Consider the following 16,602-nt stretch of genomic DNA (forward strand, 5'->3'; position numbering starts at 1 on the left):
GTCACTTCTAAGAGTCTGATGCAGATTTTGGCCACTAGATAAAAGCCCCTAAACCCCAATTCATTTCAAATATTCTGCGGCCAGCCAAAGACGTCCCAAAATAACCCACCTCTTCTAAATGGCCACAGAAGGACTCGAAGCCAACCTCTCTCCTTCAGGTTGTACATCAGGCTGAAGTCAAACTAGTTCCTACTGAGCCCAGGGAAATGGCTCACTCAGCATGAAAAAAGTACAACCCAGCAGGCTTCCTGCCTTCAAGTGTTTTTCTCTGACTAAAGCAACATGAAATGGAAAGAGAATAGCAACCAAAAACAAATAGTTCAACCAAATGTCTTTTGCAGATAAATTACCTGGAGAGCCAGGGCGACTTTCCTGGCCACCCTCCTCTCAACTCTGTAATTTCTCATCTTCACCCAAATCTATGCGAAAGGGATCTATCCTGCAGGATTCACGCTTTGTTTATTGTCCATACCTCTGAACAATTTCATGAGAAAGTCTAAATCCTTGAGGGGATTTCCCCGTGCTTGTTTTTATGGACTTTGGCCTTGCAGTGTTTTAAAAGTCATTTTTATTTCCAATTATCACTGTCACTGACTTACTAGATTCTACTTCCTTCTGCTTTTTCCCACTTCCTCTCCTTCCCTTGAGCAGTTTTTTTGTGCTTGAGGAATAAAGTTCTGACTCTTTCTCTCTCTCTCTCCCTCTCTGTCTCTCTCTCTCTCCCTTTCACCTCTTCACTCCAGTTAGTTTCCCCCTGCTGGTCCCAACTGCTAATCGGACCATTTCTTCTGCACTAAATTACAGAATTATCCTGAGGCAACAAAACTTCAACATGAATGTTTCTTTGCAGTTCAAAAGTATTTTAGGCACTAGGTGAATGCCTAGTGAGAGTTCATCCCAAAATGTACACAGCAGTATTCTTTGGGGTTTAATTTAAGCTATGAAAGCAAAAAAAATAAAGAAGTGTTACTTCACCAACGTGTTTCCCCCTCCTTTGCTTAGTGTTTATCAGCGCTTCAAGGTCACCCTCTGACCATGGCAGCTTTAGACTCATTCCAGGGCTTCCTCTATTAACAAATGGCCCAATGACTCCCAGCCCTTAGCTTTGCAGGATCCCTCTTTAACCTTCTGTGAGTGGAAAAACAAGTATGCAGCCTTGCTCCTTCTTTCTGCAGTCTCTAAGATTTGCTCCTGAATCTCTGCTGAATTCTATTTGAATAATTCATCCAACTCAATTTTTACTGAGTGACTAATGTGCTAATTAAAAGAGGAGTCATTTTAAGGTTGGATTGGGTGCTCATTACTAAACATCACCATAAAATATTCATATTATATTTGGGGATTTGGCGGGGGGGTGGGAGGGGAAATGTGGAAAGGACAGACATGTGTAAGCATGTTAATACCTTTTCAAAAACCATGATCAAAATCACCAGCTTTCTGATTCTGGGAGTGTTGGTGTTATAAATCCTGGGCTCTGCCATTTCTTGCTGGGTAAAAATGCATTTAGGTAATGGATGACACAATTTAAAACAAAAGGATCCAAAAACTGCATCTCTGCCTAAATCGCTCAAGTGTCTAAGTAGCAGTTGGATCCAGTAAACAAGGCTATCTTGATTCCAGGAAGGTCTCTTCATTTTTCAAACCATGCCTTGAATATATCAACACATTTCAGCATTTTATTGTGCCTTCATATGTATCTAGAAATGCCCAATCGCTGAAATAATGTCATTTCTGTCTGACAGAGAAATGAGATTTTAGTGACAATTGTTTAAGATACTATGTGACATTCTGCAGGCAAATGGTCTTTTGACCAGAGATCTTTCCCTAAAAGTCATGGTGTAAAAGCTCTAAAAAAATATATTTGAAATCTTTGGTAAGTGACATTCCAATACACTGACTTCTCAGATAGTCTTGATTAGACTTCCTATCTAAAAGTATAGTAAAACCTTGATAAATGGAAATGCTTGAAGAATGGGATGTTCTGACTAATTTAATTCTGTAATGAGACAGACACCTCTTGCTATTTCAATTCTTATTATTGAAAATCTTTCTCAAATACATGGTTCCTCTTTCCTTAATACCATAGAGATCAGAAAGCATTTTTCTTCTATGATTAAAAATTTTGGAATTACCATTGTGAACACCCAGGATCATTACAAATTCCAATAGATACACAAAATTAAGATTATTATATATGTGTTACAAGTTGTGGATTATATATAAAGTCTCCATGAATTCATTAATCTGACTTTTCACTCTTTTTTCCTTAGAGTATATTTCATTTAAATAATTGAGTTGCATTATCTACTTGATCATGATTTACTGTATGCTATTCTTAGAAATTAGTAATAGACTCATTCTCTCCTGATAAGCCAGTCTTTGGAAGCAGGGCAACACTTAAGGAGGCACAAAAGATGCTTTGAACATTGGAACTGTTTTGCATTACTGGAGACACAATCTAAATGCTTAAAAATTATAGGAATAACGGGGCACCTGGGTGGCTCAGTTGGTTGACTGTCCAGCTTTGGCTCAGGTCATGATCTCGTGGTTCATCGGTTCGAGCCCTGCATCGGGCTCTGTGCTGACAGCTCAGAGCCTGGAACCTGCTTCAGATTCTGTGTCTCCCTCTCTCTATGCTCCTCCCCTGCTCACACCCTGTCTCTCTCTCAAGAATAAATTAAGATACATTTTTTTTAAATTATAGGAATGAAATTATTTAAATGCAGGTAGAGCCTTCACACAGGGGTCATAAAATGGTTAGAGAGTCAAATTTCTCATGGCTCTAGGTGAGAGTATCCGATAAAAAGACTTGTATTTCATAACACCGCAGTATATCATGGGAAGTATCAGAACAACTAGGACTTTGTGCAGAGGGCTTCTTTTTGAAGATTAGTATTAACCTAGAAGTTGCTTTCTCCCTGCCAAAAACCCAGAGGACTCTCTATCTCCTCCCACCACAATGGAAATTAGAGAGATACCCACACCCAGCTCTATACTAAATTAGACAAATAATGGTCAAATCAAGATATACAGATATAACGGAAGGGATTTTACAGGGAAGGCAAACCTTCTTGGAAATAAAAAAAGAAAATTCTGAATATGGTATAAACTGGAGGGCATTCCAAACTGGGAGACTGAGAATTTTAACATACATATTATTTAAAAGTCCTACCTGTTCATTACGAGAAAGCAAGAACCCTAAAAAGTGGAATAGCAAAAAAGTAGAACGTTAGAAACTACAGACCAAGAAAACCTAGCACTGCAAAACCATGATAGTGAGAATAAAGTTTTGGGTGAGGACAGAGTTATTACCCTTAGTCACAACATTCTGAGTGAATTCCACCAATTCTGTCCTGAGGATGCTCTAGAAGGTCACCTGGTAGAGTGGGAGAGACTAAGGCTTGGGTTCCACTCCAGGTCCAGACCCTTTCTTTACTTTTCTTTTTTTTTTTTTTTAATGTTTGTTTATTTTTGAGAGAGAGAAAGACAGAGCACAAGTGGTGATGGGACAGAGAGAAAGAGGGAGACAGAGGATCTGAAGTGGGCTCTGTGCTGACAGTCCAATGTGGGGCTCGAACTCATGAAACATGAGATCATGACCTAATCCAGAGTCAGAGCTTAACTGACTGAGCCGCCCAGACCCTTTCTAATTAGAAGGTCTTCAGCAAGTCATTTGCTCCCAGGTTCCCACCAAAATAAGGTTACCTATTTTTTGATATTGTTGTCTCAGAATGAAACGAGAGAAGGCATGTACAATGCAATCACATAAGAAACGTTCAAAGCCTATTACCTATGGGACTGCTGCTGTGCTATAATGACTCTGACTACAGGTATAAACAAAGCACCAAGACAGCTCGGAGCTTTCTCTGCCTGAAAAAGACAGGAAGATTTCACATAGGAGATGACCTTTGAGCTGGGTCTTGAAGAATGAGTAGGAGCCTACCAGGTGGAAAAAAAAATTAAAGCCATGATTTCAAGTGGGAGAGATGCGGGCCTACATCTAAAAGGAATAAAAAGCAAGGAAGGAAGTTGAAAAAGAACAGGGTGCAGTGTTGTTATTCTGGAGACTTGCACATCAGATACATAAGACATTTTACAAAGAAGCTTCACAGAAATTATTTCATCAGATTTTCACAGCTGTTTTGATGAAGGATGTTAGCAGTTTTTACAAATGGCAGAGCTATGGTTCAGAGAAAAACTTTCCCAAGGACAAAATATTTAATAAATAATTATCTGATGCACCTTCTCATGTAGCAGGCCATGATTACAGTCAACGTTGTGACCTAGTTCATCTGAGTTTCACACTGAGGCCATATACCACAGAGAGCCCTAATGAGAACCAACTTTGGACAGGTTAAAGGTCAGCTGAAGGTTGGGACCTCAATATGAAGAGTTCAAAGCTAAGTGAAATTGAAATAACCCTAGGTATTAACTTCAAATAAGGCTGGTATGCAGGACTGGCATTTGTGGGCGGGCATGCATATGGTATATGGAATGGTCATGCTCATTTTGAGTTCCAAGGAGGAGACTCAAAGTACTTAAGAGGAGCCTAATGATTGGAATACAGAAATAAACCCTCTAGTGAATGACTTGATAGATTTGAAGTTAAGAATCCTGTAGACCACTTAAAAATAGAAGGGATCTTAACTATCATCCAATTCAACTCCCACATTTTACAAATGAGAAAGCTCATTTGCCAAGAAGTCAAATAATAGGAAACCTGCAATAAAACCCCAGGCTTCCTGTTTCCTAATCCAATGCTCTGTTGTATCTCAGTAGGAATCACAGATTACAGTATTTTTTGCAGCCTGGATTCTGCCAAGGTGCTCTACATGCAGATACATGCCCCTCCCTTTCCTGCCCCGACCCCCATATTTCTAAGAAGTACAGAAAAGTGAAAATCAAAATGGAGGTTAAAGGACTCTGGCAGAGATAAAGATGAAGAGACTTGGTTAAAATTATTTGAGAATGTTCATAGTCTAGAACTAGGTCTTCCATACCGTGGTGCATGCTATCTACCTTTACCCTACACATCCTTCCTCAAACGCCCACAAGTTTAGCAGGCGAAATTCTGTACCTTGGCTTTGCTGGGTTCCCTGGCTAAGGACATTGTTAAATCATGCTCTGTATCAGCCTAACATATGAAACTATTCTGAATCTCTTCTCTAATTAAGGATTAAGAAATCTATTGCATACAGTAAGGCATTTATAAGATGTGGAATTGTCTCAATTTTCTTTCTGGCCGTGCTCCTTCTATTGATATTTTAAGTAGACTAGAGCAGATTTAAATGTATTTGAAGAATGAGGTGTGCAAATATGAAGTGTAAACATCAATGTCTTTTAACACCTTATATTAAAGTCAATGAAGGAAAAATTGCTATTTGGAATAAAAAGAGAGAGATATCAATTAAACATAGGAAAGATACCAGTAGCATAAGGAGAACGTAATATAGCTAGTAAAGGGGACTCAGAGAAAACAAGGGCGTTTTACAAATACTGCAGTGAGAAAAGAAGTACCAGAGAGAAAACAGGTCCACTAATAAATGAGGAGCATGAAATTAATGATGAGTCTAAAATGGTAGAGATAATGAACTCATTTGTAAAATCGGTCCTTAACAAGAAAAATGAAGTTAGGAAGTTTGAACAATTAAGAAGTAATGAAAACCTTGCAAAAATAGCTGTTGACAAAGAAACAGAAAAGAAAAGGCCACTTCTATTTCGGGCTGGATCAAAAGAATTACCTCATGGCCATGAGGGAAGAGGAATTTTATTATGTCAGCGAGAACACACCTTGAATCCTATTCTAGGTTTGTGGCCATCTTCTTCAGCTTCATCCTCACATTCAAGGAGGGGGATGAAGAGGCTAGAACTTATGGAGGTGTCACTTCCAGGTGTGTGCACCTGCAGAAGAAACTAGATGTACCGTGGCTAAAAAGATGATAAGTGGTAGGGTGTCTGTGTTATTTCCACCGACGTGCTGCACTGTGAGTAGTTTCAAATAGGTTTTACATATATAATATGTGCACCATATTTTATTGAATTCAAAATGTGTAAATTGGGGCACCTGGGTGGCCCAGGCTTAGTTAAGTGTCTGACTCCTGATTTTGGCTCAGATCATGATCTGATGGTTCTTAAGTTTGAGCCCCATGTTGGCTTCTGCACTGACGGTGAGGAGCCTGCCTGGGATTCTCTTTCTCTCTCTCCTTCTCTTTGCCCCTCCCCTGCTCGTGCTCTCACTCTCAAAAAAAAAAAAAAAAAAACATTAAAAATGTGTAGACTGACTAAATGTTGATCTATAACCTTAAACAGCACAACAGAAATTAAGAGGTTGTCTGCCCCCATGAATACCTGCTTTCTACTTTTTGATGGGCAATGAAGAGGTCACATGACTACAAAAACTACGGAAATACTTAATGTCTCTGCACTTTCAAAGCTTCCCTTCCTCATGATGTATAGTGTTGTCTAATCACTATGTTATACACCTGAAACTAATATAACATTGTGTGTCAACCATACTTCAATTAAAAAAAAAATTAAGCTTCACTCCCTCTTTCTGATCTAGCCATGACTGACCAGGTTATAGAAATGCTCCAAAAATAGTTATGTATCTCTTTACCAAACTGTAATACTGAAGGGGTTCAGAACAAGTCTCCCTAGAATGTGCCACTCTGGTATGTGGACTATTTTTGATAGCTGAAGACAATCAAGGCCCAAAAGACTTAGGAAGAGCTTTTCCTCCCCCTTAAGTCCCTAAAAGAATTTAGATAGAGGACCTGGTCCAGGAAGAGAACTATCACCAGAGAATAATACAGAGAGTATGGGCTAGGTGTGGTAAACTGGGATGGGGGGTGGTGGTGGGGAGTCTCAGCCAGGCCTGTTTGTCCCATTGTCTCTGCATGACACGACAAACATTCCTTTACCAAATACTTGCTCTCCTCATCTTCCTGTGAATTGCCTTCCTTCTCTTTGAGGCCCCAGAACCCTACCATTTTTTCATTAGCTCAGCATGGCACATAAGCCTCAATTGCCTGTCTTTGAACCTCTCATGTCTAATGTGAGGCTCCTGTAAGTAGGAAGTTAAATTTTTCTCCTGTTAGTCCATCTTATGTCAATTTAAATGAATAGATCAACTAAAGAACCTAGAAGGGCAAAGGGAAACTATTTCCTCCCCCTCTAATCCCATACATGAGGCTGGAGGTTCCCAAGAGCAGAGCAGCAGGGCAAGTGCAGGATCTGATGGAGCCCGGGGACAATACATAGAATGCGGCAGGCCATTTCAGTGGCCTTTACCTACCTCCCATCAGAAACTTTGGGCATGTTTTTTTAATATAAACATACATGGGATGGCATCACCAGTGTCAGCAGAAACAGAAGGTATGCTATATAGAAATTAAATTCATTGACAAACTTTAATTGAGCAATTCAACAAGTATGTACTGACTGTATATCACGTGCTAGGGAAGACCTGGAAATGGGATTTGAGCTAAGATAAGAAGAGAAGATACGATTGGTAAGAAGTCAGCCTTTCTGAGCTCTCGGAAAAGAAGCTTCCAGGGAGAGGAAACCACTAGCAGGAACAGCAAAGGCCTTAAGGCAAAAGTGAACTTGGTGGGTCTGGGAACTTTAAAGGACAACGTGCTTGGCCCGTATTAAGTGAGAGAGGATTCGCCTAGATGACAGGAGAGGTAGATAGGGCCCCTATCAAGCAGAAACATATAAACCGTGACCAAGAATGTGGATGATAAGCTGAGTGCAATGAAAGCTATTGGAGTATTTTAAGGTAAATCACAGTGATGTTATTTACAAAACAGGAAAATTAACCCCATTTTAATAAATAATTTGAGGGTAAAAGAGAGTGTCTTAGATGAGAATTGGAAAACATGCCAAACAGGTAACAACTTGAAATACGAAATTAGGAATCACGGCATGTTAGGGAAACCCTATTTCGAGCAGGTGATGGTGTCCAAGAGGCTGAGAGAAGCCAATGAAAGGGGTTCCAGGTTTAGGACTAAAACCACGTGCTCAGCTCAAAGTCCAGGCACTTTACTGGAGTGGTAAATGACCAATCACAAGTAGATAAAGGACTAGATGGGTTTCAAGAGAGAAGAGCAGGGTTCACGGTACTAAATGCAATATTAATCCTCCCTCCAGAAAGACGTGATTAAATTCTTCCTGCACTTGCCATTTCCGACCACCAGAATTCTTCATCCGTAAAGAATCCTAACAACAAACAAACCGACAGACAGACAAACAAACGTTTGGCTATTCCAGAATAATTCTCAGGGTCATCCTCACCTGTCACCCGCGAAGAGCCCATGTTTTGAGAAAGTCAAAGAAGTTTTGGAGCACCAAGGTGACAGAAGAACTTGGATTTCCACGAGGGTAGATTTGAGACCAGATGCGCCAGGTGCAAGGCCACCTTTCCAAGACGATATGATAGGACAGCCCCCCAGAACCGTGAGGAACAGAACACTGTAAGACAGAAAAGGTACTCACACACGAAGATCAAACTGGCTGAGATACCAGAACAGTGCATGGAGACAAAAATACACATGAGGTGGATAAAAAGAGAATCAGAAGCAGGAGAGGGTCAGGCTATTAAAAACGGGACAACCACAGAGACACTAAAGGTGAGAGGAGAGAACAAAATGGGAGGAAGAAAAGAGGGGGAGACTAGAAGAAGAAAGAAAGATGTACATCCTTTCAATGACAGCAGAGCCAACACACCTCTCTCGGTTCTGTTGCTCTCGAATTCTGCTTTAGAAGAAACACCTTCCAAGGACAATGCCCGTTTCTGCAGACTGAGTTAAAAGGCTGCGGCCACACATATTCAAAAGGGTCTGGCCGCGAAACCACAACAGGCTGAAAGGAAAGGAGTAGTTAGTGTTCACGTAGATTTTGCTCTTTTAAGAAACAGTAATCAGTCTGTGTATGTAATTTGGAGAGTAATGTAAATTTGGATAGGGTTTGTTTATAATTGGGTACTAATGTGGGAGTATTATGCTAATGAAAGAGTCAAGAGGGAGGCAGAGGCTGCTCTTTAATGGATAGTTTGTAATAGTAGTAATTGTAAGACGCAGCAATTTTGCCTAACAATTAGGCCATTGGTTGGTTTGTGAAGGCCTATTACACTTTTCTATGGCATCTTTTTAATCATGGTGCACCGTGGTGAACTGGCTCAGGTTTTAGTTGGGGGATGGATGCACAGAGTAGCTATTTCTTTCCATGGGTCGGATGTCTCAGGAAACAGGTGCCCTAGGTGATGCCAATGTCACCACACAGCACAGTAACAGTAAAGGGTAATTGCCTCTGTAAATGAGAGGCAGTGGGGAGACGGTAACCCTGGGGGCTGCATTACTAAGGCAGCTTCTGTGTGCATGGGGGTCACTGTTTCTTGCTCTGTGCTTTGCCCTTGGCCAGGAGTGTGGAGGCTTGATCTTGAGGAAAATTGAATGAGACGAAAGTTGGAATTCAGTAAAGGTAGGCAGTGCGGTGTAATGGAAAAAGGCTCAGAATCAGAGTTACAAATGCTGTTCTGGAATACCAGCTCTGCTTCCAACTAGCTGGTACCTGATGTGAATAATTGAAACTCTCTGAGTTTCACAATTAACAATAACATATATCGCCGAATGTTATGAAATTAAATAAATTAATGCGTAAAGTGTTCCGTTTCAGTGCCTAGCTCAGAGGACCAAGCTGTTATTTTTTACTAGCACATTGTGGAAGCACATTTGAGATGTTTTCATTTTCAAATCTAGACACATACATATAAATCTAAAGAACATGAAGTGGAACAACAAGTTGCCAATGGCCGTATAAAGCATGATAGAATGTATATGGAGATCTAAAAATACAAGCACGCTTCTACACATTAGTAAAGCATTAGAAAAAAATTACAGAGAATGGTAAATCCCAAATTAGAACAGCGGTTGCTTCTGCAGGAGGATGAAAGGAAGAGTGGGAGGAAATGTCTGGAACATAAGTATACAGGATGGGGTAGGGCTCGCTCCAACCATCATTGACACATTTTACTTCTTCAGCTGAGTTGTGGGTATATGGATATACATTATTCTAGCTCTTCATAGGTCTGGTAAGTTTTATGTTAATTTATTTAATTGTTCACTGCTATAGCTTCTATGTTAGAGGAAACAAAGTCACAAAAAACACATAGGAAAACTATCACTGAGCATTAATAGTTGGCCAAGATAGTAATTTACAGATATTTTTGTGTACATGATCTCAAAGGACCCACACACATCAACACATTTAAGCAAATGAGTGTGGTAAAAAAAATGCAGCTTTAACTTAGACATGGGCTCAAAACTTTGCTCTGGTGAGTCACTCCATGTGATCTTAGTCAATATCCTTGGCCCCAGTGATTTAGTTTCTGAACCTATAAAACCAGAATAACAATGCTTACTTCATTGGGATATTGTGATGATTAAGTATACCAGCACATAAACCTAGCGTATAAAAGGCTCTCAACTAATGTAAGTTCACCTAATAACTACCCTACAGAAACCCACAGGGATACTGTGAAAGTCTGCAGTGTGAATTGTGAATTTGAATTTCTAGTTGTTCAAATACGACTCAGTGAAGCAGTTATAGTATTTTTGAAAATCACCAGAGCAGAGGTCCCATGCTGCCTACCCAAAAACCTGAAGGGGGAGCTGGATGTGGGGATTGGGGATGAATTGGAAGACTACTACTAACATTTACGAAGAATTAAGTTGACTATTTGTTTATGTGACATCTATGCCCTATCACCAACAGAGGCAGGAATAGAGATGTACTGCATCTAATTAAATACGATGGATCAAATGAAGTCACATAAAAAGCCACATCAACTCTAATTCTGGAACACAAAATTCATTTCCTTTTCTCTGAGAAACCTTCCTACCTCAACAGGATGCTAGCACCAGAGACTTTAACAAGCTAGAGAACTAAGCGTCCTTCTCCTAAAGCCCAGTCATATTTATAATGCCTTTTTCTCAGTCTCTTCCCTCCTTACCTTTCTCTTTCCCAACCCCCTCCCAGCTTGTAAGAGTCCACCTGGTTTTAGTTCTGCATGAGAAGTACATCAGATAAGGAATCATATGAACTTGAAATACTACAACAATTATTAGACAATCTCTATGCTAATCAAAGTATAACCTATGAAAAAAAGCAAAAGAAAAGTAAAGATAAAACCATGAGTCATAAACCAGTTCATTAAAATAGGTGACCTTTAACTATGCCTCATTGGCATTTTCTCCTCACAAAATATGACCACTTATATAAGACACCATGAAATTACATACCTGTTAGTTTTGCTCTTTGCAAATAGAGTTGCTCACACTGGAAATTAGAATAATGTTTTGTATCCAAGCACATACTTTTAAAGGAACCTAAAAGTATGTTTGAAATTGGAGTTGAGGTATGACACTAGACAAAGAGAATTTGCACACACACACACACACACACGCACACAGACGCTTGCGTGCGTTTTTGTCTAAACTTCCTTCGTGAAGAGTTAAAGGAAACTGATACGTTGAAATGTCCCTTTGACTTATATATCAAACAATAATGTAAGAAGCTACATCCTGACACTATTTGTAACAACACTGGTAGAGTCCCTTTAATAATGTACTACTATTTGATTTCCTTTTTCCTGGTCATCTTTTTGCCTTAGCCTCTTCTGCAAACTTTATTACTAAAGTATAGTTGACACACAATATTAGCATTAGTTTCAGGTGTACAACATGGTTATTCAATGAGTCTAGACATTATGCTGTGCTCATCACAAGTGTAGCTACCACCTGTCATTACAGAACACTATCACAATACCATTGACTCATATCCTACGATGTACCTTTTATTCTTGTGACTTACTCCTTCCACAACTCGAAGCTTGTACCTCCCACTCCCCTTTCTTCATTTTTGTCCATTCCCCTAACCTCTTCCCCTCTGGCAACCACCAGTTTGTTCTCTGTACAAATCTACTACTATTTTTAAAAAAGCGAAAATTTTAAGATCAAAACGTTAAATATTATAGCAGTATTGATAAGGGTATAGAGAAACAGGCATTCTCAAATGTTACTAAGAGGTGCGCTCTCTTCGGAAAGCAATTTGACAGTAATTATATGTATCACATTTTAATCGCACATATCCATTGATACAGCACATCCACTTTTAGGAATGTAATCTACAAATGTACTCACTCATCCAAAGGGGATTAGTGAAGCAATATTTCAGTAACAAAAGAATAGATGCAACCTATTGATCAATTAATAGGGGACTGGTCAAATACATTAACACAGCTGTAACATGAAATACATTTCTGCCATTAAAAAGAATGAAATAGACCTCAAATGTACTGTATCGAAAGATCACCAAGATAAATGTTTAAGTGAGAGAAGCAAGATTAAGAAACAATTTATATAGATATGCACACACACACACACACACAATTATATATAGAATATTTCTCAAAAAGAAAAAAAAATAACTACAAATAGATTTTGACTCTGGGAAGGCTGATTAGAACCAGAAGAGGGAAGTATACTAACTCTTCATTGTTTACCTTTTTATATTATTTCATTTTTTATCATATCATGTATTATTTTTTCCCAATTAAAATACTACCATTGGTGTTGGGAAAGGAAATGTATATATAATATTATTTGCCTGCCTGAGTTTGAAACAAAATAATAACAAGACAAATAGAAAACTTAGATTTAGGATTATGGACAAACTGTCTTGAGGTCACTCTACTTCTGCAATAGACATACTAAACTATTCAATCACAGACTACCATGGACAATCATAGGTCTACCTTGCAGAAGCCTGACAACAGAGAAGCCTATACTCTACAAATAGGATGTTTGAAATAGACAAAGATCCCAATAGGGACTGAGCCAGATGGGGTTAGTTCTTTATCCTACATGCTTATTTGAGAAGTCACTCTTCCCACCTACCTGCAGTAAGTTTTCTCCCAATGGAGTTCCCATTAATTACTGATGGAAATGCAACACAGTATAGCCACTTTGGACGATAGTACGGCAGCTTCTTACAAAATAAAAACAACAACAACAAAAAGACATTTATTATATAATCCAGCAATCACACTCCTATATATTTACCCAAACAAATGGAAATAAATGAAAACTTGGGTTCAAAAATCAGGGCATGGTGTTTACAGCAACTTTACTTATAATTGCTCAAACTCAGAAGCAACCAAGATGTCCTTCAGTAGAGGAGTGGATAAATAAACTGTGGTGTATTCAGACAATGGACTATTATTCAGCACTAAAAATAAATGGGCTACCAAAAGACATGGAGGAAAACGTTAACACATATTACTAAGTGAAAGAAGCCAATGTGAAAAGGTAACATACTGTAAGATTCCAACTGTATGACATGCTCAAACAGGCAAAAATAAGGAGACAGTAAAAAGATTAATGGTTGCCCGGTGTCAGGAGGGAGTAAGGGGTGAATAGGCAGAGCACAGAGGATTTTTATGGAAAGGAGATTATTCTGCCTGACATTACAATAGTAGATACATATCATTAAACATTGGTGCAAACCTACAGACTATACAACACCAAGAATGAGCCCTACTGTAAACTATGGATGTTAGGTGATAATTATATGTCGGTGAAAGTTCATCACTTGCTATAAATGTACCATTTTGTTGGAGGATGTTGATGGTGGGGAGACTGTGCATGTGTGGCAACAGGGGTATATGAAAATTCTCTGTACTTTCAATTGGGCTGTGAACCTAAAACTACTCTGAAAATAAAGCTTATTAGCAATAATAGGGGGAAAAAAACAATGTTTTCTCCATTAATTATCTGTCTAGCTATAGATACTATTTCACAGATAAAATGAGAACAGTAAATTTTTGCCTATTGATATTTATGACTATTTTATTAAGTCTAGCACAAAGACAAGTTTCTCAATAACCATTGAATCACTAGCCTAAAAAGAACCATTTATGGTAATTCAGTAAAGAAGGTACAGGGGCATCAGGGTGGCTCAGTTGGTTAAGCATCCTACTCTTCATTTTGGCTCAGGCCATGATCCCAGGGTTGTGATATCGAGCCCCACATCAGGCTCTATGCGTGGAGTCTAAGAGTCTCTCTCCCCTTCTCCCTCTGCCCCTCCCCCACTCATTTGTGTGCGTGCACGCTCTCTTTCAAAAAAAAGTACAAAGAGAACATGGCAAGAGAATACTATAGTTATGTACCATCATTATACTGTTATGTCACTGTTTCAACCTCAGTAATGTCTGATAATTGAAAACCTTCAGCATCGAAATCATTCTAGATTACTCGTTTCTTCCTGCTGGTGGTTCAATATGAAGCCTTCTTAAATGCCATCAAATTTCAGGTAATAGGAAAAAATTGTAGTTATGAAAGCAAAAACCATTCCTCTCAACTTGGGTTAATTTTTTAACAAAATGAACATTTAATAAAATGTCACATCACAATAGAGGTGATATAGAGTATAGATACTCAATGCTGTTGGGCTTTGTTTTGGTGACAGATTGTGTAGGAGAGCATTACCATTTAGATCTTTGCAAGATATTGGTGTAACCTAACACTAACAAATAAACATTGGTGCTTATTACGGTTTTTGTTTATTTCAAGGTTTCCTGACCTTGAAACAGCAGAGAATACTACTGACTTGGAAACATGACCGCTTATGGCTCACCACACTGGGAACCAGAAGGATTTACAAGGTTAGGATGACAGGCATGTCATGTATTTGCATCATGCTTGAAATGTTAGTAGCATATCACACACATGGCCGGCATATTCATTTCACAATATTCATCTCAGTTCTTCCTGTCAAGCATGGGAAGTATAGGCAATATGACTCTCAGATATAGCTGGTAAAAGGGCTTTCCTTTCCAACTCCTCTGCTCAGGGACCATGAATCCATGCTTCCAGAATCCATGCCTCTAAAACTTTCAGTGATTCACTGTTATAGCTCAACATACTTTTCCTTCTCCATTTATTGAAACCAGTGGCCAGGTTGAAGGGTGAATATAAGCAGGGGTCCCATTGGTCCCCTGCCCTATGTGATCACATTTCAAGGGTTCATATCTTAAGATTATTTATTATCTCCTAAATCTCTTACTCTTACACATCAGTTAAGAGGAATATATTGTATTTTTTATAAGATAGCTCTTAAATTCTTCAGCTTAGCTAGTTTGGGTAATATGACTTCAGAGGGATCCAAGAAAACAGGGTACAGGTCAGGTAAATTTTCTATTTGGGGAAAGGGAGCATTCTGGAATATAAAATACAGTCCTATAGTATATCTTCAGTCTCATTGATAGCAATAAAAAAGAAGGTGTTGTCTTTTCCTTATCTTAGATTAAGGAAAACAAAGAAATGGTGTCACTCTTCCTCAGTGCTACCTGTAGAAGTGACAGCCATCTCCTACTTGGCATCACGGCCAACCTCAGACCTCTGGTGAAGCCCAAGATTATGAAAAAGGGAACCAAGAAGGGACACCTGTGTGGCTCAGACAGTTGAGCATCCAACTTTGACTCAGGTCATGATTTCAAGGTTCATGAGTTTGAGCCCCACATCAGGCTCTGTGCTGTCAGCACAGAGCCCGCTTCAGATCCTCTGTCCCCCCACCTCTACCCCTCTCCTGCTGGCACTATCTCTCTCAAAAATAAATAAACATTAAAAAAAAAAGGAACCAGGAAGTTTATCTAGAACCAATCGGACCGATATGTCAAAATTAAGTGCAACTGGAAAAATCCAAGGGTATTGACAATAGGGTGTGCAGAAGATTCAGGGGCCAGATCTTGATGCCCCACATCGGTTATAGGAGCAACAAGAAAGCAAAGCACATGCTGCCCAATGGCTTCCAGAAGTTCCTAGTCCACAACATCAAGGGGCTGGAAGTGCTGCTGATGTGCAACAAATCTTACTGTGCAGAAATTGCTTATGTCTCCCCCAAGAACTGCAAAGCCACTGTGGAAAGACCAGCGCAGCTGGCCATCAGAGTCACCGATCCCAATGCCAGGCTGTGTAGTACAGAAAATGAATAGACAGCTTATGTGCATGTCATATTTGTGTTAATAAAACCATAAAACTACCATCTGGCATTTCAAAAAAAGAAAGAAATAGTGCTAAAAATGGGTGAAGAAAGTGAAAACAATTTTCCTTCTTTTATAATTTTGCTATTTTTTCCAAGGGCCACTCAATACAATGTCAGTGCAAGAATTCTTCAGTTATTTATTTTCCTTTTTTTTTAATGTTTATTTATTTATTTTGAGAGGGCGAGAGAGCGAGAAAGCACATGAGCATGGGACGGGCAGAGAGAGAGAGAGAATCCCAAGCAGGCTCTGCACTGTCAGCACTGAGCCCGACATAGGGCTCAAACTCACGTGCTGTGAGATCATGACCTGAGGTAAAACCAAGAGTTAGACACTCAACCAACTGAGCCACCCAGGCGCCCCAAAGAATCTTTCTTATGTTTTAAATATGTCACATCACCCAGTGAAAGACTGGGTTATCTGATAAATATCTGATAAATAATCTGGGTTATCAGATAACAGTTATCTGATAAATATTATTTGCCTTGCAACCTGATCAAACT

General features: G+C 39.2%; 1 pseudogene; it reads left to right on the forward strand.

The window, feature by feature from the left end:
• The first annotated feature begins 7,673 nt into the window (after positions 1–7,673).
• On the forward strand, positions 7,674–16,051 carry LOC123386242 (annotated as a pseudogene).
• Positions 16,052–16,602: the final 551 nt, after the last annotated feature.

Source organism: Felis catus, chromosome B3 (assembly GCF_018350175.1).
Source record: "Felis catus isolate Fca126 chromosome B3, F.catus_Fca126_mat1.0, whole genome shotgun sequence".
In the NCBI taxonomy this organism is placed as follows: Eukaryota; Metazoa; Chordata; class Mammalia; order Carnivora; family Felidae; genus Felis; species Felis catus.